The 27,432-nt window shown below is 45.1% G+C and overlaps 1 long non-coding RNA gene across 1 annotated transcript in view; it reads right to left on the reverse strand.

Moving 5' to 3' along the window:
- LOC308306986 overlaps nucleotides 1-27,432 on the reverse strand; it is a 58,621-nt gene that overhangs the window by 2,468 nt on the left and 28,721 nt on the right. Inside the window, exon 2 of the long non-coding RNA XR_013963193.1 lies at nucleotides 8,957-9,053. This is a non-coding gene — a long non-coding RNA (uncharacterized lncRNA). The remainder of the gene's footprint in view (nucleotides 1-8,956; nucleotides 9,054-27,432) is intronic.

The following is a 27,432-nucleotide window of genomic DNA, read 5'->3' on the forward strand; positions in this document are numbered from 1 at the left end:
GGACCTCTACGCATGTCCCTACAGACCGGCTGCAGGCCTCTTGCCACCCCGTATGAAAGACTTGCTGTAAATGGGAGAGAGTGGTGACCATTACAGCTGAAGCCTTGATTTAGGGGCAACACATAGCCTTGTGTCATATTATGACATGGCCTGCTTTAAACCCTGCCCTGCTATGCTCTGTACCCTGAGCCATTGGTAGTATCCCGTCCAGCGGGACATAGCGCTGACATGAGCAGCAGCTCTCTTCCTCTGTGCTTCCTAGAGTGATGGTTGAGTTGTGTCAAGTAATTGGCTGCGGTTCGGCATCGGTTCACAGAGTTTGATAGCTATGCTCACATGGGACCACTTGGCCAGAGAAGCAGACAGACAGCCATGACACACATATCCTTCCAGCTCGATTGGATGGAACCCCCGCCATCGTATAGTGTGGTGATGGAGAGCACGCGCTAAACCGATCGAGTTCATAGATTTTGTTCTCACTCTTATTTGACCTTTTGCAGTAACAGGGCAATGTTGACACATCTCAGGGCCCTGCATGGCAATCAGGCAACATGTTAATGTTAAGCTGTTTCCCGGCGAAGAATCTCACAACAGCACTTTGCCTCGCCTGTGTGTACAAACACGCACGGCGAGGCGTAAATGAGCCAAGACGCCGACCCGCATAACGTCACCACGCGTCTGTCTGACACACTGTGTTGTGAGCGGACCACAGGGACGACATGGACTGGAGGTGAAGGTCTCTGGAAAAAACCTCGAGAAAACATTATCCAGAAACAGCCCGGGTAAGGCAGGCAGTGACTAAGATGTTGGACACATAAGAGAAAGACTTACAATCCCGGGATTGAGACATTAAAACGTGGAGAATTCGCAGAGCAGCCGTTAAGAAGAAAGGATCGGTTTGCCCGAGTGTGTGAGGGGATGCGGGGGGACGACAAATCCATAACCCCGACTCCTCTGTCACGCCGGCACCAGAGTTTGTAGGCCAGCTGTCTTTGGAGCATGGCTTTGCATGCTGGGCAAAATGTAAAGACCGCAAAAACCCGGACCTGGTGCAATCAAAGTTCAGTGGTGTTCCACACGATGTGTACATCCATAAAATGGGTTAAAGAGGCCAGCAGAAAGGGCTAGCGGCGCCTGGAGCCGCCACCACAGAATCTCTCCAGCAGCAGGCCTCGCTTGAACAGGGGACAGAACCCAGCGGCCACTGAACTCAGAACCGTCACAAGAACCGACCTGTGTTAAATCGGTTCAGTGTTTCACACAAGAGGCCCATGGCACGGTTTTATCATAAGACTTGGTGATTGGAATGACAGACGACATGGAGGGAGGAGGAGGGAGGGATGGATGGAGGAATGGAATGGGCGACAGCATTGATCTGATGTCCTGCTGGCCCGCGCCACAATGTCGTCTGTTTGCCGGTTGCTACTATTTGCGTTCCAAGTGGAGATTACCACATATTCCCAAATCTATAAGTTTAAGGATCCATCTTTCCGTTCGGGGAGCCTTTGCGAGGACCGGGAAGCGTGCTGCGGCAACCGGGAACACCTGAGTGTTTTTTACAGTGCCCAGAAGGATTGTAATGAACAGACTCGGGGAAAACATTCCCCACTGTCAGAAAGCTGTGCTCCAGCCATGTCTGTTCAGATCACACAGTATCAGGTGGCCATGGGGGAGTGAGGGGCAACTCGCCATGTGGACCAGAGATGGAATGAGCTCGCCTGCAATGAGAAGTATGTTCCTACCGCTACCTGTGCCATATATCTATGCTCTGCATCTGCTAAATGTTGTTGGCGCCATCTAGTGGGACACCTCACCACTGCACAGAGACAATCCCCCCCAACCCTTCAGTATGAAAGACAAATTGCAGCGCCTCTCTGAACAAAGAACCGCATGTTGGCAGACTAGCATCTGTATCTGTTTAGTCTTGTTCTGTGTGTGAAACCTGAAATGAAATCGATGTTTTAAGAGAAAACAGCTCGAGGAGGCGTTGGTCGATGGATGGGTCAAGGGATGAAGAGAAGGGTGTGTGTGTGTGTGTGTGTGTGTGTGGGTGTGTAGGGGGGGGGATCCGATGGACTGCTGTTATTCTTCCGTTCTTTTGGAGAACAGGGCTGTCTGTGCTGCCGGGGTGAGCTCTGGTAGAGACGTCCGACTCTCAGTTGGAGGTTGATGAGGGCGCAGAGAGGAAAAACAGAGTCAGGGGTTGAGTGACTGACACCCAAACACAGTGGAGACCTTTCACACGTTTACACGGAGAGGGCCAAAAGAGCAAGCCTGCTCTGTGCGTAGCCCTCCCTGCAAATTGTATTCCTTGACCTCTCACTACCTGCTCCCACGTCCCGTCAATGGCCCGTGGAAGGATTACTGTCCCATGGATGGATGTGGTCCAGAGACACCAGTGACCAGCCCACACGAGGAAGACGGAGAAGAAAAGGTTTATGCTCCCAAAGCGTGACACCGGAAACTGACATTGCGTTCACACAGGCGTAAACGCTTCTGCATGCGTGCTGCCTCAAGTAGGAAGTATTACAACAGGTCACTGCAGAACGTCGGGCTGGCCGACGGGGACCAGTGAAACTTCCCTTTGTAAATCGTGTTTCCTCCCCCCGTCTCCCGGGGGCCATCCCACACCAGGTGATAGGAAGGCCAGCCTAGCCTGGGCCATCATGAACTACACCGATCATCTCCAATGACAAGACACCTGTGATAAGGATGGATCCTCATCACACCTCCTGTGGTTACGGCTCACAGGGCTTTGTCCGCCCCCGATCTCACACCGTTGCTCCGACTCACTTCATCATCTGTGGATCCCACTGCTCTCTGATGTCATCTCCAACGGTCGGTCAGTGAGATGACCGACACATCTATTTGACAAGCTGTGACACCTGCTCTGGTTACAAACCTTGTCCCATCTGTTGCATCGTCGTCACAAGGCTCTGTTACTCCACTCATAGACAAAATCTATAAATCTGCACAGATGTGAGAGTCTGTCTTCTGCTAAGCCAGCTGAAGACATGGATTTATTTTCTCGGGGTAAGTTTGCATATGCAAACTAAAGTTGACCTCACACAAACCTAGTCTCAAGTGGTCAGCCCCATTGTCTTACTGTATGTCATCAAGTGATGAAGGTTCTGAATCACAAGTCAGCATGTTCGGGTTTTGTCAGAGAAAAGGTCAGTTAAGCTTTGGATTGGCTAACGTGGTCGGATAGCACAGTGGTAAAGTTGTTGCCCACCAATGCAGGAGAGTCTGGGGGTTTGAATCCACCGCTGTGCAGCTGGCTTTGTCGAGTGTTTATACGAACATAATTGGCCTGTGTTCAGCAGGGACGTGCAGAGAATGTTAGAGAGGCAGGGTCTGAAATTTCTAAAAAGTACCTTCTGGTGAAGATATTGAAAATAGCAGGCCTCCAAGCTCACAACGCGTCACGTCGGCTATTTTCAGTACTTGATACCACACTAAACTAAGCATAATCAAGTCAATACTGGAGATGAGGCGTAATGGCATGTATTTCTACACAGAGAGGGCAATTCTTTCAACACAAGATGCGGCATTCAAGTTCAGGAGAGTTTGGATAAGGCAATTCTCTTGAATGCTGCCTTCAGGTATGGCATGGAAACAGGGCATTTGCATTTCTAGTAAAAACTGCATTCATGGTCTGGAGAGGGCACTTTTTACAGACAGATAAAAGGGCAGGGGCTCAAGCCCCCCTTGATGTCTATGTGTGCACGTGCCTGGTGTTCAGGGGAGGGAAGCATGGCGGGGAGGAGGTTGATACTTGTCACTGCACGTACTTCTACGGGCTGCACCTGTCAGCAGGGAGTGTTTGGTGGGAGGAGTAAGGACGAAGGGCAGGCTCTATGTCCTCTGGTGGGGGCTCATCACTGGAAGACGAGTGTGTGTGTGTGTGTGTGTGTGTGTGTGTGTGTGTGTGTGTGTGTGTGTGTGTGTGTGTGGGGGGGGGGGGTAATACATTAACAATAATTGTCAAAATGAAAGGGGAAGAACAGGGGTTGAAAATAAAAATATATATACTAAAAGGCTTCCCAAAACCTTCCCATATCAGCTTGAGAAATAATGAAAATAGTCGATCTGGAAGCTCACAAGTTCACAACATGTCGTGATGTGCTGCTAGATCAGCTATTTTCACTGTTGTTTTTTCCTGGAATACTTTCGAAAACACTTTTGAAAGGATTTTTGGCTTAATGTAGGTGACATTTTATATACAGTACACACACACACACACACACACACACACACACACACACACACACACACACACACACACACACACACACACACACACACACACACACAGTATGTATTAAATAACGAAAATTAAAGCACCAAACCAACCATATTCTAAATAGTGACTCTGACCCTTTTATTTCCTATTAGAATTCTTCTGGCAGTCTGGGGGATGGAGCCGGGAACCTTCTGGCTACAAGCATGCTGCTCTAACCTTTAGACCACCGCTGTAGAGTTACAGCAACGTGTGCTGCATTGGTGGAAAATACTTTCAAATTGGCCCTTATATTTGGGGGCATGTTATTTAACAATTTCAAATAATATTTTTTTTTCTCTAAAATGTTCACAGAATAGCTAAAATAGCCCACCTACAATTTCACCCCACCTATCAGCCAACTTTTTTTTGGAAAATAGCAGATCTACAGCTTGCAGATAATGCAGACAAAAAAGTTAAACATTTGAAAATCTTGACAATTGAGCAATTAAGCCTCGTTAAAACAATATATTTCCCCTCTACCTCCTGCTACCATGAACACTCATAGAGACAGAAGCTGTGGTACTGCTGTGTCTCAGCCTGTTAGAAAGCACCTAGTAAATGTAATCCCCGGCTGTGGCTGTGGCACGCATTGCAGGGCCACAGACATGCATGTTATTAAAAGCATGGCATATCATTAGCTGCCCTGTGCATTTTTAAGGGTACGCTATCTTGTTTTCACAAGTGCGCGCGTGCTTCCATAAAGCTCAGCAACGTGGGACAGAAAATCCCGCTCTTTCAGTCCATAAAAAGACACACAGTCCAAATATTTGCGGCGTGACGTTAGTAAGAAAGGGGAGGTGACGGAGGAGAGAGTAAAGGTTTGTGGTACATAGGGAGAGATGGAAAGAATAAATTAGAGGACAGGACATTATGTTTCATCTATTTTAGATTGTCGCATCATGACACATTGTGACACATCGCAATCATTATAGAAGTAATTTAGATATTATTTTTTTAACGTTTAACTTTTTATTATTCTTCTTTTATACATTTTTTCAAAAATATGGATGACAGAGCATAAGGAGAAGTCTCAAAGGAGCATCCATATTTTGGTAGCGCCGCACTCTGGTCGTGAAGACGGATTCGATGTTAGATCAATTTGTGTTTCGGCGGCTAGTCCACATCACGATGGCTTGCAGGAACCACAAATTGCAAAGTCAGACGGACGGAACGCAGATAGAGTTACAGCCACATGCGCACAGCCATACATGACAAAATCATAAGTGTATAATTGCAACATAGCCAGCTGTGGTATAGACGACTACATTCATTCATTCATTTACACACACTCACACACCATGCACGCACGCACACACACACGCGCGAGTGTGCATACAAATACTGCTTTTCACGGCGCTGTGCATACCGCGTATTAAACTGCGGTCAATTCAAGCACATGACATGTTGAAATGGAAATATTGTTGAGAGCAGAACTACCGGCAAGCCTCTGCTGTGTTCATGGAAAAACACATTGTCAAGTCGTGTGTGTGTGTGTGTGTGTGTGTGTGTGTGTGTGTGTGTGTGTGTGTGTGTGTGTGTGTTTCTGTGGAGCACTACCAGGATGTCTCAGAGTCGTCTCCTATTAGGCGTGATGCACATGACACTCGCTGTACAGTGGCTGTGTTTAGCCCAGGGGTATTCAACGTTTTCAGGCCAAGTTTCCCTTAGCTCTGAGAGAGAAGAAGCAGGGACCCCCACTACATATCGTATAAAATAGTGTTGTAGATTAAAAATGTACATGGATTATTTCTTATTCAGTTTAGACTTGACAGCACTATCATCTGTGTAGGTTGGATTAATGTGCATTTTCATATATTCTACCACTTGAACTGTGACCTACTAGTCTGCTCTTCTTTTCCCTCTACACCAAACCTCTTTGCCAAAAAAATAGCCGATATACAAGCTCACAAAGCCTCGCAGCGCGAGCCGTTGTGAATGTGAGCTTGTAGATCTGCTTTTTTTGGCTAATGTTCCACTAAGAATAGGGATTCTAGGGTTCAAGTGAACAAACATGATCACACACAGATTTGGAGGACCCCCAGTAGTAACTCTGAAGAACCCCTAGGGGTCCCCTGTTGAAGACCTCTGGTTTAGCCCATGTTAGCCTACTGTACCTCAGTGGTTGGCAACAGGCGGCCCCCGGGCCAGGCAGGCCAATATCAGACCAACAGTCCCACATAGAGGCTATATTATAGCTTATAATATAGCCCAAATATAAAGATTATATCCTACCTGAAGAAAGCTTTTTATACTTTTAAACATTTTATACATGTTTTATACGGTGATGAAGGGCAGGCAAAGACATGAAGTGCTCTTAATCGTGCGCATCATGCACATTAACCTGCTGTCAGTGCTTCAATCTTTCGCTTTGGTGCGTCCGTCTCAGGCGGCAAGACTGAATTTGTTATGCTTCGTCTCGTGCTCCCGTCTAATATAATATTTCTTGCAAGCAGCCACAACTTTGTTGCAGATAAGACACAACGGCTTTGCATATATGAAACCAGATATGATCAATGCATAGTTTGCTGTCCATTGCTCTTTAAATGCCCTGTTTTCACTGTAACCTTAATGTAACAGTAATGTGGTTGTTGTAAGTCTAGAAGGAGGGGGTAATAATAATAATTATCAGAATAAATGTCAAATTATATTATATTATTATAAAGAGGTATGCTCCATTACATGGTCATTCCATACATATATTTTTCACAATAATTGGAAAGGCAGAAAACAACTTTACAGTTTATAATGCCACCTTTTACAGCCTATTTTGATCCAATCTCTGCATCTTCCACAAACGTTTCTCTTCTAAGGTGGTCTGTCGCGGTCGTTCGAATTAAGTTATTAAACTACCGGTAACCATTTCTTCTGTGCCCCAGAAATTAACGGATTAAAATGTCCAGAGTGCCTCTCGCTGGCTCCATTAACGGCCTGTATCTTATTTTGAAGGCCAGAAGTCCATAGCGTTAACACTTCCGGTCTGACGTCATCGCGTCATGACGTCATGACGCTCGTCGTCCACGTGGTGTTGTGTAATGGCGGAACGGAGCTTTTCAACATGTGTTTTATTAGCGAGCATCTATTCTACTGCCATCCTCCCACTTGAAAGTGTTGTTTGGAGATAATGGACATTAAAGATGAGATTCCCCGTCTGCCTCAATGTTATGGGATTACTATTTTGTGCTCGTGGATCCGTGATGATGAGAAATCAGCGACGGAGATCGGCTCGGAACCTTCTGCCATTGTACCCGGTAGGATAACCGCCGTTACAGTAATATATTACTTTTCGCGAGTATACTCGGGATCGGCACTCTGGGTACTCGAGTACTTTTCACGAGTATTCTCGGGAATGGCACTAAATCGGTTAAATGATGTGTTTTGGCCTGCCATCTAATGGCTTACAAGAAATTGGCCCACGGCCAAAACTACTTACCCTGGCCTACGGGAAATGGCATCAAAGTAGAAGGACAAAAACCCAGATGCAAGGAACCAGTCCACTCACATGGCTGGTCGATACGCTTTAAAGACTCATTACGCCCATAACATTGTCATAATCTTAAATCTAAATCTAGTTCTAGCACTATGGCTATACGTGTATGCTCATGTCTGAACTCTGAATTAAGAATCCAAATGAATTATCACCAGGTATGTTTGTACATGCAAGAAATGTGTGTTGGTGAGGTTACCCTTTCCACATCAAATATGTATGTGGTTACAAGTAGTAATCATTTGTTAAAAAGATTACAGTACTCATTTGTTTTCATCAAATACACAAGGTACACACAGACAGTACTGTGTAGATTAACCTGTCTTTCCAGACTCCTAACTTCAACATGTTGGCAGCTAGACCTCTTCATAGAACCATGGAATGCAACGTCTCATTATATTGTTACATGTCTCCATGCTGCCTTTTGCCATCTGGGAGCGTGAGCGAATGAGAACTGACGCATGAATGTATGAGGGTCATACATACACAGTAAAATCCTAACCACTTTAACCATATTTTATACTTTGTCCATTCAAAAATAGCAAAAAATAAATAAATAAATAAATAAATCTGGAACATTTTACCAAATACACATCATTTTGGGGGTCCATGACATGAAAAGGTTTGAGCACCACTGATATGGCAACATAGGTTTTTCAGAAAATGTAGAATTTAGAATACATTTGTAGAACTAGCATCAGGATTTTACTAGAATCTCAATCTAAGCCAAGCAGCGCACCAGGAGAGGTCAGAAAGTCCGCTCTCCCACCAGACTCCTAAAGGGACAGGCCAGCGCACGACAGGGCCCTCAAGTGGGCCTTTAAAAACCACATTATCCCAGACTCTCACTCAAGTTACGCAAAGATATAGATGGTGAGTCAAAGGATCTTAGTCTAATAATGTCAAAGAAGAATGTGTTGGGACTCACCAGATCTTCACACTAGTAATACACCTTCACAAGCCAGCTGAAGCGCTCCCATTCATTATAGTCACACACACACACACACACACACACACACACACACACACACACACACACACACACACACACACACACACACACACACACACACACACACACACACACACACACACACACACACACACACACACACACACACACACACACACACACACACACACAGGAAGACACACCCCCACAAGGTGTAGCAACAACAACTACTCACCTGATCAGACCTGATACTCTGGTTTATGTTGTATGTCTCATGCTCCGCCCACTTTTTTTTAACCTGACACCACACACCACGCTACACATCTACGCACCTGTAAGAGATTAAGACACAGAGAGGAGAAAGAGACAATGTGTGAGAAAGATAGATAACATAACATTAACACAATGGTTCAATTCTGTCACCATTTCATTCTCCCTCTCTTAGAAAAGACGTTAAAATGAGGCATTTATTCTGCTTGCTTTTCTCCCTTCAAGAAATGTGCCTAGAGGCAGTAACTACACACGGTGACCACTAGATGGTGACACCACCCCAATAATGATATCCCAAGTGTTGTCATGTTCTGCTCCTAGATGTTTTTCACCACTTCTGTTTGCCACAGCCAGGCGCTCTGCCTAATTGTCCTGTTGCTGACAGAGCGAAAGGCTGTCGTCATTCTCGGGCATGCCTGTGTGTCAACATGGGAGATTGCATGCGTTTGTGTGTGCGGACTCGTGTGTGCATGCATGTCATCGCATCCCCCGTGGCCTAGCGGTGTCAGTGTGACCTCATCAGGTGCCAGTGGAGGACAGGCACCAGTAATCTCATCCACTACCTGCCAGGGGGCCCATTGTTATTAAAAACAGACGGGCCATGCTGACTGGCAAGGTCAGACTGGCACAGAACCGTCTGCCCGCTGATGGCGCTAGTTTGGAAACTCACTCAACCCGGCTTAAACAATAGGCTGTGTTAATTCACACGCAGAGCAGTGATAGAAAAACGTACTCAATATTTTTAATCAAGTATCAATACTGCAATATATAAATACTTTGGTAAAAGTGCAAAGCAGGAATTCAAAATGTACTTGAGTAAAAGTAAAAAAAATTACTTAAAGCACCAAAAGTAAAAGTACGTGTTATGCAGAAGGTCTCATTTAACAAGTTTTCTAGAGTAAATAAATGTACACAAATCCTTTGAAAATAGCAGATCTACTAGCTCACAGTGCATCGCATCATTGTGAACCCGTCAGGGTTCATTTGGTTCCATTTGTACACTGTCAGAGTTACAGACTTGTATGGGTCAATTTAGAACCCCCTAAAGGAACCCACAGAGTCCCTGGAATCCACTTTGAGAAACACTGTGTTAGGCTACTTGTCTTACACTGTCCAGCACCTTTCTCATGCCACACTCACATTCAATGTCATTGCACATCAATGGACAGATGAACTCTCTTCACTACTTTTTTACACCTCCTCCTCCTCCTCCCTCTCTCCCCTCTCCTCATAAAGACAGTACAGCTCTTTGTCTGTAGCTGGCCCATTAACAGGCTGTTAGGGAACTGAGGCCACAGTCACCATCACTCGCTGCCCACACATTCCAGTGTCACACACACACGCACGCACACGCACACACGCACACGCACACACAGTGGTAGGTATAAGCCTTGTTAATCTGCTTGTCCTCATAAATTCGAGGGTGTTCCAGGGGTCCCATGCAAAATGAGGAACAGGCTAAAAAACACTATTTTACTTCCTTGATGCCTGATGAAGGTCTGAAGAGACCGAAACGTTGCTGAATAAAGTTATAAGTGAAGACAGTGTGCGGGACTCCTTCTCTCCTCTCAGTATCTATTACACTGTTCCAACGCACCTGTCCTAGTAGGTGTGCAATAGGACCTCTCTTCTAACTTCCTTGCTAGTAAAAAAAATTCAACACATGTTGACAAATGTCATCTTATTAGGGTCCCTGGCTCAAAATATTTTCAAACGGGGTCCGTAGCCCTGAAGGGCCATTCACACCAAGCGTGACGTATCATTTTGATATCGTCCCATCCCTACAGGGTCGGTGGAGTATGGTAGGGACTCGGGAGGATCCCTGAATCCTGATATACATGAGTGGATCTTAATCTACCTATAGAAACAGAGACAGACAGAGAGAGATAGACACAGTTAGCTTTGCCACGTGCCGAAGTCTGTGTAATGCAAACCCCATTATACCTGTTGTCATAGGACCCGTTTTGACCATCTGTTTGCCTGTGTCCATTTATGCCCATATATGGAGATCTCTGCAGACACAGTGCCGGTTACGGAAAACCCTGATGTGCGTGCCAAATTTGAAGCCGGTGGGACGAACGGTTCCCGAGATACGCGGATTACATACATACAATCTGGCCAACCACAGCGTTTCTCTGACGATTCTAGTTGTTGTCATTCTGGGGGGAGTTCATGTTTTTGTGAGGGTATCAACCCTAGGAGACACGGGGAGAACATGCAAACTCCACACAGAAAGGCCCTATCGCTCACACCCTAGGTTGGGTTGGCGATAGGGCCTTTCTGTGTGGAGTTTGCCTAAACATGGAGATGTGGTACAGAAGGACTCATATATGGGCATAAAAAGTATGTCATGTGACATCACTTCCTGTACAGACAGTCAGACAGACAGCCATTGACCCCGACCTAACAATGGCTACTGTCTATGACGGTAGTCCCATATGACATATTGGACTAGACTATCTCCATATATAGTGTTATCCACATCTCCATGTTAGGACTCATATATGGGCATAAAAAGTATGTCATGTGACATCACTTCCTGTACAGACAGTCAGCCATTGACTCCGGATTAACAATGGCTACTGTCTATGACGGTAGTCCCATATGACATATTGGACTAGACTATCTCCATATATAGTGTTATCCACATCTCCATGTTTAGGCCAAACAGATTCGCTCCATTTCTCCATGTATAGGTCCAAATGCCCAACGTTGAGCTTGACAACGAAACGTTCTTAACACAGACGCCCCCATATTTACATATATATATATATAAAAGTATGTCATGTGACATCACTTCCTGTACAGACAGTCAGACAGACAGCCATTGACTCCGGCCTAACAATGGCTACTTTCTATGACGGTAGTCCCATATGACATGATGGACTGGACTATCTCCATATATACTAGTGTTATCCACATTTCGTGTAGCCGCCCTGTACAGGAAGTGATGTCACAACTCGCTGACATCACACTGACAAAACAGAGGTTACGGAAGGAAGGTCACTCAAGCGACACGGTTCTTCAGAGTATATGCGACCTTCGGTCGCAAAGATTTTGTTGACTCATGTAGCGTACGTGATGTCAGAGGCTTTTATGAAGTGATGTCACAATGAGTCAGCGCTTGCTCTGGAACAGCCCGATGTCAGACATCATCTCCGCATAGCATACGGAGATTCCGAACCTTTCGCGCCGGATCCGAAAAACCGTGTATCGGGTCGGGTCGAGGCCTAGCTAAGAACGTAGGCAAAGGTCTGAGCTATCTTTGTGCACAATTTGGAGTCTGTAGCACCAACCATGTGGTGTAGCACCAACCATGTGCTGTCAGGGCTCTTTCATGCGATTTGGGCCCAAATTCCGAACCTTTCACGTAGGTTCCGGAAAAACGCATATCTGGTCGGGTCGAGGCCTAGCTAAGAACGTAGGCAAAGATCTGAGAAATTTGGAGTCTGTAGAACCAACCATGTGCTGTCAGGGCTCTTTCGTGCGATTGGCCCAATTCGGCCTCGGCTTCAATTACGGTAGTAGTCAGGAAGGATAGATGGAAAGACAAAGCCAGAGAAGTAGACAGGCAACCACAACAGATGAGTGGATGCACAAATATAGATAGTGTGATCGATATGACGGGGTAGATTGAGGACCCTGACAACCCCCCGACTATGTGTAGTAGTAGTAGTAGTAACTACACAACATAACAGTGGGGAATGGGAGTAATGCATAATGGATAGGAACGATCTCAAGGGCAGAGAGCTACGAAGACAGTAGGTCTCGGCGTCTCGCTGTGGCCAGCACTTTAATCTCACTCCACTCTGAACGGAACAGAGGTCTAGTGCAGCGGTTCTCAAGATAAGTTTGGAGGACTAATGTATTAAACATTGCCTGAGGTGTAGTATGTGCACTGCACGTAAACAAACTCAACACAGCATAACGGTACAGTACATGCTTGTTTGTTTCACAAGAGTAGTAGTTTAATGTGTGTGGACACTACTGAGTGACGTACGCCCCTCCACTTTCACTGCGGTTCTGGTGGCTTGGTTTAGAGACTCAACCGGCTAGGTCTTGACTAGGGCTGCGAATCTTTGGGTATCCCACGATTCGATTCAGAATCGATTCTTGGGGTCAAGATTCACGATTCTTTTCGATTCTTTCAAATCCAAACGATTCGAATTCTAAAACGATTATTTTCCGATTTAAAAACAATTCTCGATTCAAAAGGAGCTGACCCATGGATCCACAGCTGTTCTGGCTCTGGTCACTATAGTACTATAGTGTGGTATTAAGCCTAGCCTAGATTGTCATCAAGGGGTGCGTGTCGTGTGATTTGGTAGCAGCATCCATTTTTTTAGGGTACGAGGGTCAATAATCACACTCTTTTCAACTACAGATTGATGATGGATATCACTTTTCCCACCCCAAATGGACAGCATTAAAGCATCTCCACATACTGCTGTTAAATAAGCTACAACATGCATCAGTGTAACCAAGGACTTGTGGTGTTGGAAATGCAGATCCTTAGACTCCTTTAAAAAGATTTATTTTGAGCAAGGCAACAATATGACCAACGCGTATCGACCACACTGGTGGCCACACCCACCAGTTCATTAAGTATGCCTGGTTGTCAGGTGGGTGGTGAACCAGCTGAAGTCTTTAACAGTTCCTCTCTGCATCACTATTTATCTATCCTGCCCCCAGGCTGCTTCCAGACAGGCCAGTTTCTAAATAAAAAGAAAGCTAATATATTTTCATAACTGATATTTTACTCCAGAAAACGAGACAATAGCCAATATATTATGCAACGCTCAGAAGGAGCCAGCAGTTTCTGTTCAGTAACAACTAGGCTACGTGTTCCCATTACGTAGCACAGAATATGACTTGTATCCTCAGCTAATCCAAGCGCTAAGCTGCTTATGGCAGACAACAAACAATTTCCTTGATGCCACGCCATCCTGGAAAGTAAGTGGCACCAGTTTGGATGTGTGGGAACAAGGATTAGGCTGGGGAGTGCATACAGATGCCCTGACACACCTGACGCAGGTAGACACCGCTTTCCTCTGTGGATGTTTCAGACAGAATCACAATCATCCTTATTGTCACATCACAGGTTTGCAGTTGTAACTCAGAGGGTGAAATAAGTTTTTGTTCAAGCGTCATTGTCTCCACCAGGAGAGTATGTTTTTTGCCCCTGTCTGTCCGTCCGTCTGTGTGAGTGTGTGTCCGTCCGAGTGCCCCATTCGTTTGTTACCAGCTAATCTCCGGCACTGGTGGCCTGCTTGTGGCCAAACTGAGCACACACACTCCCTGAATGCCAATTCAGAACCTAGCGCCACCATGATGCCGTGTTTGCAAAACACATCTTTGAACACTACTCCTACAGATTTTCTCCACAAATCATGCAAATCGGTAGACAGTATCTCTACAGTCATGTGATCAACAAGGATCCGTCTGATTTTCTATATTCCATCCTGATTGGCTAAAATTGGCTTCCAAAGTATGCAGGATTAGTCCGTTTTGAACAAAATGCCTCAAATCATGAACACAGTGTGCAATCTTGGTGAAACTGGGCACGCACGTTCCCACTAGGCAGAGTAAGAAATGCCAAATCAGCCTCATGGTGGCGCTAGAACAGGCCTGTTTGTGTTTTTACCTTTAACTCCACCGATCAGTGGAAAACTTTGTATGCACACTCCCTAGAGGCTAAGGAAAAACCTTTGCCGTGCATTTTTCAAAATTGCCTTTTATAGTGCCACCAGGAGGCCAATTTATGTAAAACATTTTCTTTGATATTACTCATCAGATTTTATGCAAAATTCACACAAATCAGTACACAGTATCTCTATAGTCATGTGATGAAGAAGGATTTGTCCAATATTTTATATTCTATCCTAACTGGCTAACATTGGCTTCCAAAGTTTGCAGGATTGGTCGGTTTTGAACAAAATGCCTCAAATCATGAACGCAGCCTGCGATTTGTGAGGTTTTGCACACACATTTCACTAGGTCACGGAACAAATGCCCTTTTCACATTAGCGCCACCAGCAGGTTGACTTTTGCAAAACACATTTTTGGAACAAAATGCCTCAAATCATCCATGCAGCGTCCGATTGCCGTGAAAGGCCCAAGAAGACATGGCACGGTTTTCACATTGGCCTCTTATAGTGCCACCATGAGGCCACAAAAAAACTACCTGTGCTCAGAAGAGCTCTGTTTCTAGTTCTTGATTGTTTCCCGAAAGAGAAAGAAAAGAACGAAGGGGGGGATGAAAAAAGCAAGAAGAGTATCAGCAGACTGGACAGGAAGAAAGACAGACTGAGACGAGGAGGAAACAGACAATCAGTTTGTGTGAGAGAGAGAGAGAGAGAGAGAGACTGTGTGTGTGTGTGTGTGTGTGTGTGTGTGTGTGTGTGTGTGTGTGTGTGGGGGGGGGGGTAGGGCATTCACCAAATATTCGAATATTCAAATATTCGAATATCAAAGTCACTATTCGACGTTGTTCACCAAAGTCGAATATTCGCTTTATTTTTTATTTTTTTATTGTTTTCTCTTTAGAAAATATATAGTTTATAAAGCTTGTCTAGATAGGAAGTCATAAGAATGAGTTGTCAATGCCCCTGTTGGATGAATTTGTTAATGCTCTATACCAGGGGTTCTCAAACCTTTTTAGGCCCTGACCCCCAAAATAAACATATTTGAACTGGGGACCCCCACCCTGACAAGCAATTGGAATTGTAGGTATTACATTTAATGTGACTCGGTTCCACAGATAAATATTGTGAAAATAGCAGATCTACATGCTCACAACGCCTCGCAACGCGAGGCGTTGTGAGCATGTAGATCAGCTATTTTCATAATGTTCGTCTCCTGTTGAATATTCGACTATTCGAATACTTTGAGGTTGAATAATTCGAATACTAAAAATCACTATTAGTGAATGCCCTAGTGTGTGTGTGTGTGTGTGTGTGTGTGTGTGTGTGTTTGTGTGTGTGTGAGCGTGTGTTAGCGTGTGTGAGCGTGTGTGTAGGCGGTGGGAGATGAAGGCCAAAGACAGTGTCCCCTATGTCCCCCGAAGGGAAGCACCTCCACCACCAAGAGGAAGAAACACATCCTCAGCCAACAAAACAAAAAGAAAAACTGTCGTCAACATGTCAATGAATCACCCAGGAGTTGAATCCCTCCATTATGCCAAGCTTCCGTCTCTCTGGAGGAGGTACCCGGCCACACCGCTCCTGCCCACCCACCTTCCGAAAAGGGCCATCAAGCACGGGGTACCCTGACCCCACACTGTCCCTTGTTCCTGACATCCTGCAAGAGGACAGAAACACCAGCCTAAATCAAGGAGACTTGACGGCCCTGCAAGGTGCACTCTCCCTCTGGGGCGTCAATTGGGTATGGCAGGGGTATGCAGCTGCCATACCCTGGGTCCAGGTGGGAAAATAAAAGATACTTTTAAATATAAATCCATGACTGTCTCTTTGTCTATCTGCGCTGGTTATTATGTTGTTAAATTACAGTAAAATAAATACAAATGCAAAATTTAACAAAATGGTTACTTTAACAAGGTATTATAATTATATTCTCCAGACTTGTATTCTCCCCAGCTTAACAAAATGGTATATTACCAGGTTCCGCAGGTCAGCTGCACAGGTGCAATGCATTATAGTTAATTGTGGCACGTTTACTAACATGCCAAGTTTAGCTGCACTCTAACAACCATTCCAGGCTGCCATATCCAGCTCAAGAAACCGTAGAAACCTGTGTAAAAAACAGACAATTTTTTTTTCAGACATTGTGAAAATAGCAGATCTACATGCTCACAACGCCTCGCAGCGTGAGGCGTTGTGAGCATGTAGATCTGCTATTTTCACAATAGAACCATGTTATCCAAAATGTAATGCCTATTTTCCATGAGGACTCCCATCTTTGCCATACCCTAGCTTTTGCTGAACTGACGCCACTGACCCGGCCATGCCGCTCCCGCCCACCTACCTTCCGAAAGGGCCATCAAGCACGGGGCACCCTGACCCCACACTGTCCCCTGTTCCTGACATCCTGCAACAGGACAGAAACACCAGCCTAAATCAAGGAGGTTTGACAGCTCTGCGAGGTGCACTCTCCCTCGCCCTGATGGGGGGGGGGGGGGGGGGGGGGGTTCCAATCGACTGAACATCCCCAATGCAGCCGCCAAGAGAGCATCTAATGGCTTGAATAATGTGTGTGCTATTGAATGAGGAAGTTTATAATGGATGGATCGCTGACTTTGGCCCAGTGGATTCCACAGTGCGCTCGACAGTCCCCTCCTCTTCCATGTAAAAAAGAGCCTTCACTGTTAAGCGAGAGTCATGGCCGTGAATTCCCAAGGGTGGACAAAGATACACTGTTTGGGACAGACAGCAGAGGAGAATGGTTGTTCTGATCATCATGACTGCGGCCGTTTTAATCAATGTGCCCCAATAGCCAAAGGGAGTCAAGGATACTCTTTTCCCATAGAGTTGGCCTTGTGGTCTTCTGTAAAAGGCATGCATGTGTGTGCACTGCACGCTAAGAATTTTGCATGCGAGCGTGTGTCTCCCCCTGCAACTTTGAGAAAGATTGAGTTATTTAACCTGTGCACCATCTCCGGGCAGTGGACACTGTATTATAACCTAGTAGTAACCAAACCATGTTAAATGCCTAAAACAATGATTGAACAGTAATACTAACTACACTGATGATTTTTAAAAGGTACAGAGAGTACAATGATTTAAAAACAAGCCAAAAGGATGACACAAAAAGCCAGAGGCTTGTTTCCATTCTGCCCCTGTAAATATTCAACACTCAAACAACTGGACACAACAAATACAACAAAAACAACAGCATTATAGAAATGTTGAATATACCGATTAAATTCATGACACACAACCCCAAGGGGATGCCTGGTGGTATAGACAGTTGCCAAAAACATAATGAGAATGATTCTACAAATTGTGTTTGATAATTGAACTACAACAGCTTTTCCATAAATTTGTCTCAGGATGTAAACTAGCAGGCTGGCATGTATTTGATGTGTGTGGTACTGAATACCGCTCTACTGCACATACTGTACACTGACTACAGTACGTTCACTTTTGTAGGATTACATAGGAGAAACCCTACACTAGGTGAGTAGTGTAGTGAATGACACATGAGGAGGCTTTGGAGAGTGTGTGAGTGAGAGTGTGTGTGTGTGTGTGTGTGTGTGTGTGTGTGTGTGTGTGTGTGTGTGTGTGTGTGTGTGTGTGTGTGTGTGTGAGATGTAACATCATCAATACATAATGAAGGTACATGAGGAGGAGGTACAGTACACTGGGCTGAGATAGATGGCACACCTGGACAGCAGGAAATAGTGGTTTTCTAGACATCAATGGGTGGAAGTTACAGTATGCAGCAGTTATTCTGTAAATCTTGGAATGCTGTGTTGCTTTGGAAGGCGCGGATGCATCATTAACCGATCTGTAAGCCTGCATGCGAGTGGCAGAGAAAGGTTGCAAGTATGCAGGCGCACACGCAGGGCTGGATTAACACCTCAGAGGGCCCCTGGGCACTGAAGCGCCAAATATTTTATGGGTCCCACAAAAAATCAACGCCGCGTAGGGATGGGTATCGTTCACCTCTGAATCGATACGATACCTTTTTCGATACCTGGGAATCGATACGATACCTTTTTCGATACGGTTTTTGATACTTTTTTATGTATTATTATTATTATTATTATTACCCCTACCCTTATTATTAACTTTTTTCTATAGGCTATTTTACACACCACAATAGGTTATTAAGGCCGTCTAAAGACAGTGGTTCAGCTATTGTCATGTCAAGTAGTAGGCTTACTGTAGTTGATGGAACTACTATTACTGTTACTATGGCTGCTATTTTATATACATATATACATATGTCTGCAATAGAACACATTCTTTATACAGCTATTCTATGGCTATACTGTTGACGTTTCTATTTTATTTTATTGTCTCCACCAGCCGAAGGCTGAGGGAGAGTATGTTTTCCCCTCCGTCCGTCCGTGTGTCCGTCCGTCCGTGCGTCCGTGCGTGCGTGCGTGTGTCCTCGCAGTTTGTGTGCAGCTAATCTCAGTCACCGTTGGCCCGATCGCTGCCAAAGTGAGCACACACATTCCCTGGATGCCAATCTAGAACCTCTGCCCCACATTTTTCAAATCAGCCTCATGGTGGCGCTATAACAGGCCGATTTATGTGGCCTGGTGGAGACCTGTGCTCGGAAGAGCACTGCTTCTAGTTATTATTGTTATTATTATCATCATCATCATCATCATCATCCCTTATCTTAGTTTTTCTTATTATTATTATCACCTCGATCACAACATTGCATTTTGCTTCTTGTCCCTGTAGAGTAGTGACAATAAGACCTTGCTTCTCTTTATTCTTAAACCTCACATCAACAATTTGCGCTGTTGAATGCAACTACAGTGAACGTGAATGCGCGTTCGCGTCTACTGCATACATGAACTAGAGTTCTCAAATTCAGCCCGAGCCCGACCTGACCCGACCCGACGTTATCGGGCCGAGCCGGGCCCAAAAATTATAATAATTAGTCGGGCCGGGCCGGGCCCCGGGCTCCGTCACTCAAGCAACAGAGAACAGGCGCATATCGCTGTCTGACTGTCTTCAGCGCAGCACCGCAGCCTGGCTAAGTTCCTAACCAATGGACCAAGGATAATAGGTGACGCATACGGAAGTATAGTCTATCAGTCTCATAGAGCAGTCTGGTTGTTGTGATGACGTCACAATCGAAACCTTTGGATATACGGAAATTCACAGCACAGCAGCGAGTCACCGTTAGCTCTGTGTTGAGCGGCTACGATGAAAGTTTCGAGCAGAGCTGCATGTTAAATTAAAAGGCAGCAGACAATTTCACAAGTTTGTAATAAGTATAAATCCAAGAAAACTAGCTTAAAAGCGGAACCAACCTGGATATTATTGACAAGGACTTAAGAGGATTGTATTACAACAACATCAACATGATCAACCTAAAAGCACCATACGTTGACATCCTCTTACCTTATAGAGACGATCATCTCCTCTGGTAAGATATTAATAATTCCATTATGCTTTCTGGTTAATCAAGTGTCCTTTGCTGCTGCTGTGTGCATTTATATTAAAGGGTTTACAGCCGCAGCGCGCCGCTTGTTGCCTGAGTTGTGTATGTTTAAGCATGGTGGTTAGGTGGTGTCGACCGTGTCGCGCACTAAACAACAGATCTGCAAGCCCAGAATGCAAGCTAGATGAACACGTTTTGGGTTTATAGATCTGTCGAGCCAGCTGCCTGTGTTTGATGCGTGACCGTTGAAAGGACGAAACATAAATCACGCAGGCAGCGACGGCAGGGGGAGAGAGGATGAGAGCTGTATGATTGAGATTGACTGTTGACAACAACAGGGATTTAACGTTAGCACATTTTGTGCAGAACCTTGCATGTTTCATGAACAATTTAACACGTGAAGTTGCCATTTCGCCAACTATTATATGTGCGTTCTCTCACTGTTGTAATTTGAGACACTGGTGCTGCCAGCTGCCTACTGGCGAGTGGCGACGTTTCTTTTTTTCTCTCTCTCTCTCTCGGGCTTTCGGGTTTTCGGGCCGAAAATGATGATAATTGTTAGGGTCGGGCCGGGCTTCGGGCCGGCCCACTCGGGCCCAGTTAGGGCCGGGCCTTAATTTTCAGGCCCGTTGAGAACTCTAACATGAACGCGCAGCATGGAGTTACAGACAGACACAGAGGCAGGGTGGCTGTGCTGGCGAAACAAACTCAAACACGCTTATAAAGTTTCTTTCAACCGATCAATTACCTTTTGTAAGCGGTCGGAACTAAAGACACATGTACCATACTACACATCTCTCCCGGGACTGTATTCTTTTTTTAATACGACACAGAAAAAGGCTTTCACGGAAAGGGTGACAGTCCTTTTGCTGCCTGCAGACAGAGCAGCGAGAGCTCTGGTCCACAGCGTAGCGTGGGGACTGGGGTGGGGAGAGGAGAGGTGACGACGATCAATGCTCACGCTGTCACAAGTTCCAACCGGAGATCATAGCCGTTGGATCATCATAATAACATCATTGGCTATTGTCGGATGTTTTCAGTTGTGGGACATTTTCACAGTAACGCAACTACGCAAGTTTACTAAAGCAATTCTTTTCGGAGACCGCTCGTTGCCAATGCGCATGTCGCTGCGGTGTAGAGACGTCACGTTTCTGCGCCGTGCCTTGTTCTGTGGGGGAACCCTTTTTGGTGTATCACCTTAACACGCTGTGCCACTATGGTCAGAGAGCGGCCCGGTGCTACGCTAAAACTCAGGCACCCATTGAATTCTGTGACCATGCATGGGCGCACAAAATGGCGTCGGTGGATTTAAAACACTGTCGTTAGTTCTATCGTCTGTTTTAAGACTTTCTACGCGGATTTCATTTGTGTTAACGTAGGGTAAAGTAGCATGCCTTCACCCATGAACAATGGTGGCGTCTGTGGACTTTTTAAAATATTTTTTTTTTCGCGACGTGGTAAATTATTTTAACGTGGACTCCAATGGAGGCGATGCGTCCGTGGGACCCCAGGACAATGACGTGAATGCGTCTCTAGGCATTGTGAATGCGTCAGAGACGCGGGACGCGCACGTAATGACGTCACTGCACACACACACACACACACACACACACACACACACACACACACACACACACACACACACACACACACACACACACACACACACACACACACACACACACACACACACACACACACACACACACACACACACACACACACACACACACACACCAGCTCTGCGCTGTCAGGACTCGGATAGGTCCCCTGGCACGGTGCCAGGGGCCCTAATTGGGGCGACACAGATCAGCAACTCCCAAATCACCAACACATACACAGCTCAACATCCAGCATGTTTCTCCAACTGTAGAACTCAACTCCGGGGATACCGTTACTGTACTTACTAAGTACAATAAATAATGTCGCTATGAGACTGTACATTTCATTACCATAATAGCCTCCACTATCACTGTCCCCTCACTCTCTAAGCTTAGAGCTTAGAGACCCTCAAGGCAGCCATTACAAAATCATTACCCTCTCCCCCATTCTCCCTGCGATTACACATACTGTACATACATTGTACTCACATTATTATAGTCATATACAATTACTATAAGAGGAAATGCCAACTGCCACCACCACAGCTCACGACTAATCCTGTTTTGGCGCTTTCGTTGCACATCTGAAATTCCCGTGGTCCCTCCTCCCTACATTCGAGGGCGAGCCACAGGTATTCCACTCGAATCAGATAATGACTCTGGAATAGAGTTTGCCTGGCTCTTTCTGCACCCACTTAAATTCTAACACGGTTCGAGGGAACAAGGAGCAACGGCAGCTCTATATGCATGTCCCCTTTGCGCAGCTTAATAAGTCCTGGGTTATCTCCCTCCAATTATAGGGAAGGAGGAAACGATGAGAGGGGCTCTGTGGTTAAGCCTCCGGGCTGTTTTTAGAGTCAGAGGGCTTTAGAGTCAGGTTGCAGGGCACAGGGCCGGAATGAGCAGCGAAATGGTGATGGGATGGAAAATGGCAATGTCTCTCTTTGAGTGTGTGTGTGTGTGTGTGTGTGTGTGTGTGTGTGTGTGTGTGTGTGTGTGTGTGTGTGAGTTTGTCTAGCTATACTTATGGGGACTAAACGCATGTTCACACAGTCACCTGCAAGGGACCTCTGACAGTGTGGGGACAAAATAGTAGGTCCCCACAACGGTTAGGGTTAGGTTTAGGGTTAAGGTTAGGGATAGAGGTTAGGGTAAGGCCACAGGACTTGCATAAAAATGTCTGCATGTAACTTTTGATACATGAAAACTGTTTCACTCATTTCACTTGTACATATTCTGTATTTGTATTCAGATTGTATTGTATTATATTGTGTACACTTCTGCTTTGGCAATGTAAACATATGTTTTCTCATGCCAATAAAGAACTTTTAATTGAATTGTATGTGTGTGTGTGTGTGTGTGTGTGTGTGTGTGTGTGTGTGTGTGTGTGTGTGTGTGTGTTTGCGCGCGCGCGCACATAACCATGTGTCTGAGGTGTAACCGAGTAACTCTATATCCCAGGGGACTTGACAGAGCCTGCCAGTGCACGAATGAGGGATAAAAAAAAAACGTCAATCTCAATCTCTGCTGCTTTTTGGCTGGTGTGAAAATTCCACACATCATTCAAGATCAGACATGGGGCAATGCTATTGGCTGGGATTGCGTCACACACTTTTCCGTGCACACGTGTGTGTGAATGCAATGCACACACATTGTGCATTGTATTATGATAACATCGGTTAGTCTTGTTGAAAGAAACGGCAGAGTAACATAGCTCAGGTAATGGCTTGTAACAACAGGTCTGTGAAGAACAGGCTATTCGAGGCCAGCAACAAATGTTTCGTTTCCAAGGTCGTGCTCCAAACCATAAAACGTATAACCTACATCAGTGTTCATTTTGACAGCAAATGTTGATGTAGTATTAGTCATAGTCTTTGGTATAAAATGTCATTTAGTTTTAGTCCATTTTATACATTTGAAAGGTTTTAGTTCTAGTCTAGTTTTAGTCAACTAAATAGCATAAGATTTTAGTCGACTAAATGTACAGTTGATTTTTCAGACCAAATGTATTATGGCTGGCCTTGATCGTAATGCGTTGTGATTGATGGCTGATTTTAGACTTGGTTGCATGTTGAAAACAGCCGATCTAAAAGATTGTGACAAGCTGTGAGCTTGTAGATCTGCTATTTTCAGAGTGCAACACCCGAGCGCAACCAAACGTAATGACTTGTCTTTTAGTCCTGCTGAATCTCTTCTCCACTAGTGCCTCTGTTAACATTTAAGTCTAGTTTTTTATTTGTTGACGAAATTGTCAGTATGTTTAGTCTTAGTTTTAGTCATCATAGCTTAGTTTCTATTTAGTTTTTGTCAGTGAGAAAAGGTAGTCGACGAACATTTTCCGTCATAGTTTTAGTCAACGAAATTAAGACTGCAGTACATATAGCATTGCAAGCCTTTCTATCAGTGTTTGCACGGTGTACAGTTAGCTTCTGTGTACAATACAGTTAGCTCCACTCGGAACTGATTACACACAACAAAGATGCCATGTCACCAAGACCAGTGGTTTTCAACCTGTGGGTGACTGGGGGCAGACCTCCATTCAGAAACACCCCCACTTAGAAACATCCCCATTCAGAAATACCCCCACTGAGGTTAGGGTTAGGGTTTAGGTGACACCTTCATTTAGAATAATGGAAGTCAATCTTCTGAATGGCAATGTTAGTTTTAAGTTGTCGTTTTTTTTTTTTTTTTTTTTTTTTTTGGGGGGGGGGGGGGGGGGGGGGGGGGTCCAGATGAGTGACAGTGAAGGACTTTTAAGTCCTTTTTGATACCTTAAAAATGCATGAAATTAAAACGCACCATTACTGCATCAAAAGTAATCAACAAACCATTCAAAAACTCATCAAACATTGGCCAAATTGTCAAATAATATAAGAAAGAGGCAAAAAAATAAAAGACAGACGATCTACAAGCTCACAACGCCTCGCAATGCGATGTGTTGTAAGCTTGTAGATCTGTTATTTTCACAATATCTGTCAAAACTAAATATAATACCTAAATTTCTATAATGCCCAAGTGCTTTTCAGGGTGTGTGTGTGTGGGGGGGGTCCCCAGTTCAAATATGACGTATATACTGTATCACGCCACGGCCTGAAAAGGTTGAGAACCACTTACCTAGACACTGCAACAACTTTCATACATTTTTTGGCACAAGCCGGTTAAAGGCGGAGTTCAGGACTCAGGAGGGGTAAAAAACCAAGGCTCGAAGAAAGAAAACTGTAAAAGGTCTTTGCACACTGCTGCGTTTTTCCGTCCAAATATCAAAGTGAGTTTTGGAGCACGTAAATTAAAAAATCAACCTCACGTTATGTCAATCACGTTTTCACACTGCTGCCCGTTTCGTATTTATTTTTTGACCAGGGTTGATTTCTTCAGATGTCACCACTGGGTCCCTTGCTCTCTCTTTCTCCTCTCTCTCCTTGGCCTGAAATAGAGTTCTCAAATTATGCCCGAACCCGACCCGACATTTAGGATAGGGTAGGGCCTAAAATGTATACTAATTAGTCGGGCCGGATAGGGCCTCAGGCTCAATGAAAAAAGAAAATATATTGTTTTATTACTATTACTCTGTGATAGAGTAATGAGAACCCGACCATACCCGAACCCGACCCGACATTTAGGGTAGGGTAGGGCCTAAAATGTATGCCAACTAGTCGGGCCGGGTAGGGCCTCGGGCCGACCCAGTTAGGGCCCAGTTAGGGCCGGGCCTTAATTTTCAGGCCGTTGAGAACTCTAGTCTGAAAAAAGATTTTTTTGAATCTCCAAAATGCAGTGAAAAAACGCAGCAGTGTGCAACCAGCTTTTCTGTAGTGGGATGGTTGTTGGCAGAAAGCACCTGAAGCACACAAGCGGAGCATGGAACAAGAGCAGGCCGAACGACAAAAGGCAGGAAATTGGACAGCAAAATACCAAGTGTTAATTCATCTCTGGCTTGTTGTTCCACTACTAATTAACACATTCTTTCAGCCTGTGACTCACTGCCCAGTGTGTGGTGGGCAGTCATATTTGCTGTTGTCGGGTGGAAACCTTGTAAGTCCAAAACCCTTTTTATTCATCATCATACAAAAGAATAAACTAGTGAAAATAGGCGATCTCCAAGCACACAACGGTGTTGTGCGCTTGGAGATCGCCTATTTTCACTAGTTTTGTGCAACAGTCTTATATGACGAGGCAGGGCTTTACGAAGAAAAAAACCCTGCAAATTTGAAACTTGGAGATACAAGGTTTCTGCCGGACAGTGACCATTTTCTGTGCGGACACACTGTGGATGGGATGCACTGACTGACACTAGACAACAGGTTCTATGTGTGTGTGCGTGTAGTGTGCGTGAGTGTGTGCGTGTTCAAATGCTTGCACGTACATGTGCATGTGTGAGTATTTGTGTAGATGAGTGTGCATAACCCCATTTCTCACCACCCTAGCCTAGGTTACAGTTCACACTGTGACCAGTGTGACCATGTCAAGAGGGGTGGGTGAATGAAGAACAAAGGCTCAGTGATCGGCCCAGTTTAGGGGTTGCTAGGAGTTTGTGTGGTTGGGGGGGGGGGGGGGGTGGGGGGGTTATTCGTTTGACCCCAGGACAGTCAGCCGAGCCTCCAAAATGAGTCATTCTTTAGTTTTAAACACCAACTGACTCGATGAGTAAAGGGACCTCTGAAAAGGAACAGTGGAGGGACTTCCCCCACCACTTGATCCATGCATAGAGATTTATACTTGCTATTCAAGTTTTCAGGGGAAGAGCGCCGATGGTTTCGGGAACATTCTTGGCAGCCCGTACATTGTGTGTGTGTGTGTGTGTGTGTGTGTGTGTGTGTGTGTGTGTGTGTGTGTGTGTGTGTGTGTGTGTGTGCTCGCGTGCGTGCGTGTAAAAATAATGATCTCCATTGTTTGGCAGCTCTAAGTGGTGCAGCAGTACCTGTTAGTAGGGCACCAATCAAGCACGCACACACAAATCACCATTGTTGACCTAAATGAGACCGGGACTCACATAAACAGGCCCTTAATTCACAGACACACAATAGACATATATACACAAGCATACTGTACACACATAATATATATATATATATATATATATATATATATATATATATATATATATATACAGTACAGTATATATTATAGTCTATTGTCATAACATAATACACAGACACCCATCTCACTTATTCTGTTTCTCTTACCTCCCCAAATCTCCCATCAACTCTCCGTCTCCCTCCAAACTCATTCATTCTCAAGCACTCCCTTCTTCACTCCCCCAACATTCCTAGCGCACGCACACACACACACACACACACACACACACACACACACACACACACACACACACACACACACACACACACACACACACACACACACACACACACACACACACACACACACACACACACACACACACACACACACACACACACACACACACACACACAATAATACTGCCAGTGCTTCCTCCACTGCTCTGCGGCAGTGGTATCGCTTTACCCTCGCAGTCTGCCTCTCAACTCGCAACTTGCTTCGCTGGTGAAATCTGAACCGCTGGCACAGGGTGGTTTGATGAGCATTGAAAGGATAAAAGACGCAAGGTGTATTAAATGCCAGCGATTGAGAGGCGACCGTTCCCAAACCGAATAGTCAACTGGTTTATACAGCTCGAGCTGTTGAGTGTAAAAACTCTGTGAAGAGAGAGAGAGATCGAAGGGATTTCACAGTTTCCTTGCCAAAAACGTCACCTGCGTTGACCTGGTCAAAACAACAC

Source organism: Nannobrachium achirus, assembly GCF_963921795.1.
Source record: "Nannobrachium achirus genome assembly, chromosome: 21".
Classification (NCBI taxonomy): domain Eukaryota; kingdom Metazoa; phylum Chordata; class Actinopteri; order Myctophiformes; family Myctophidae; genus Nannobrachium; species Nannobrachium achirus.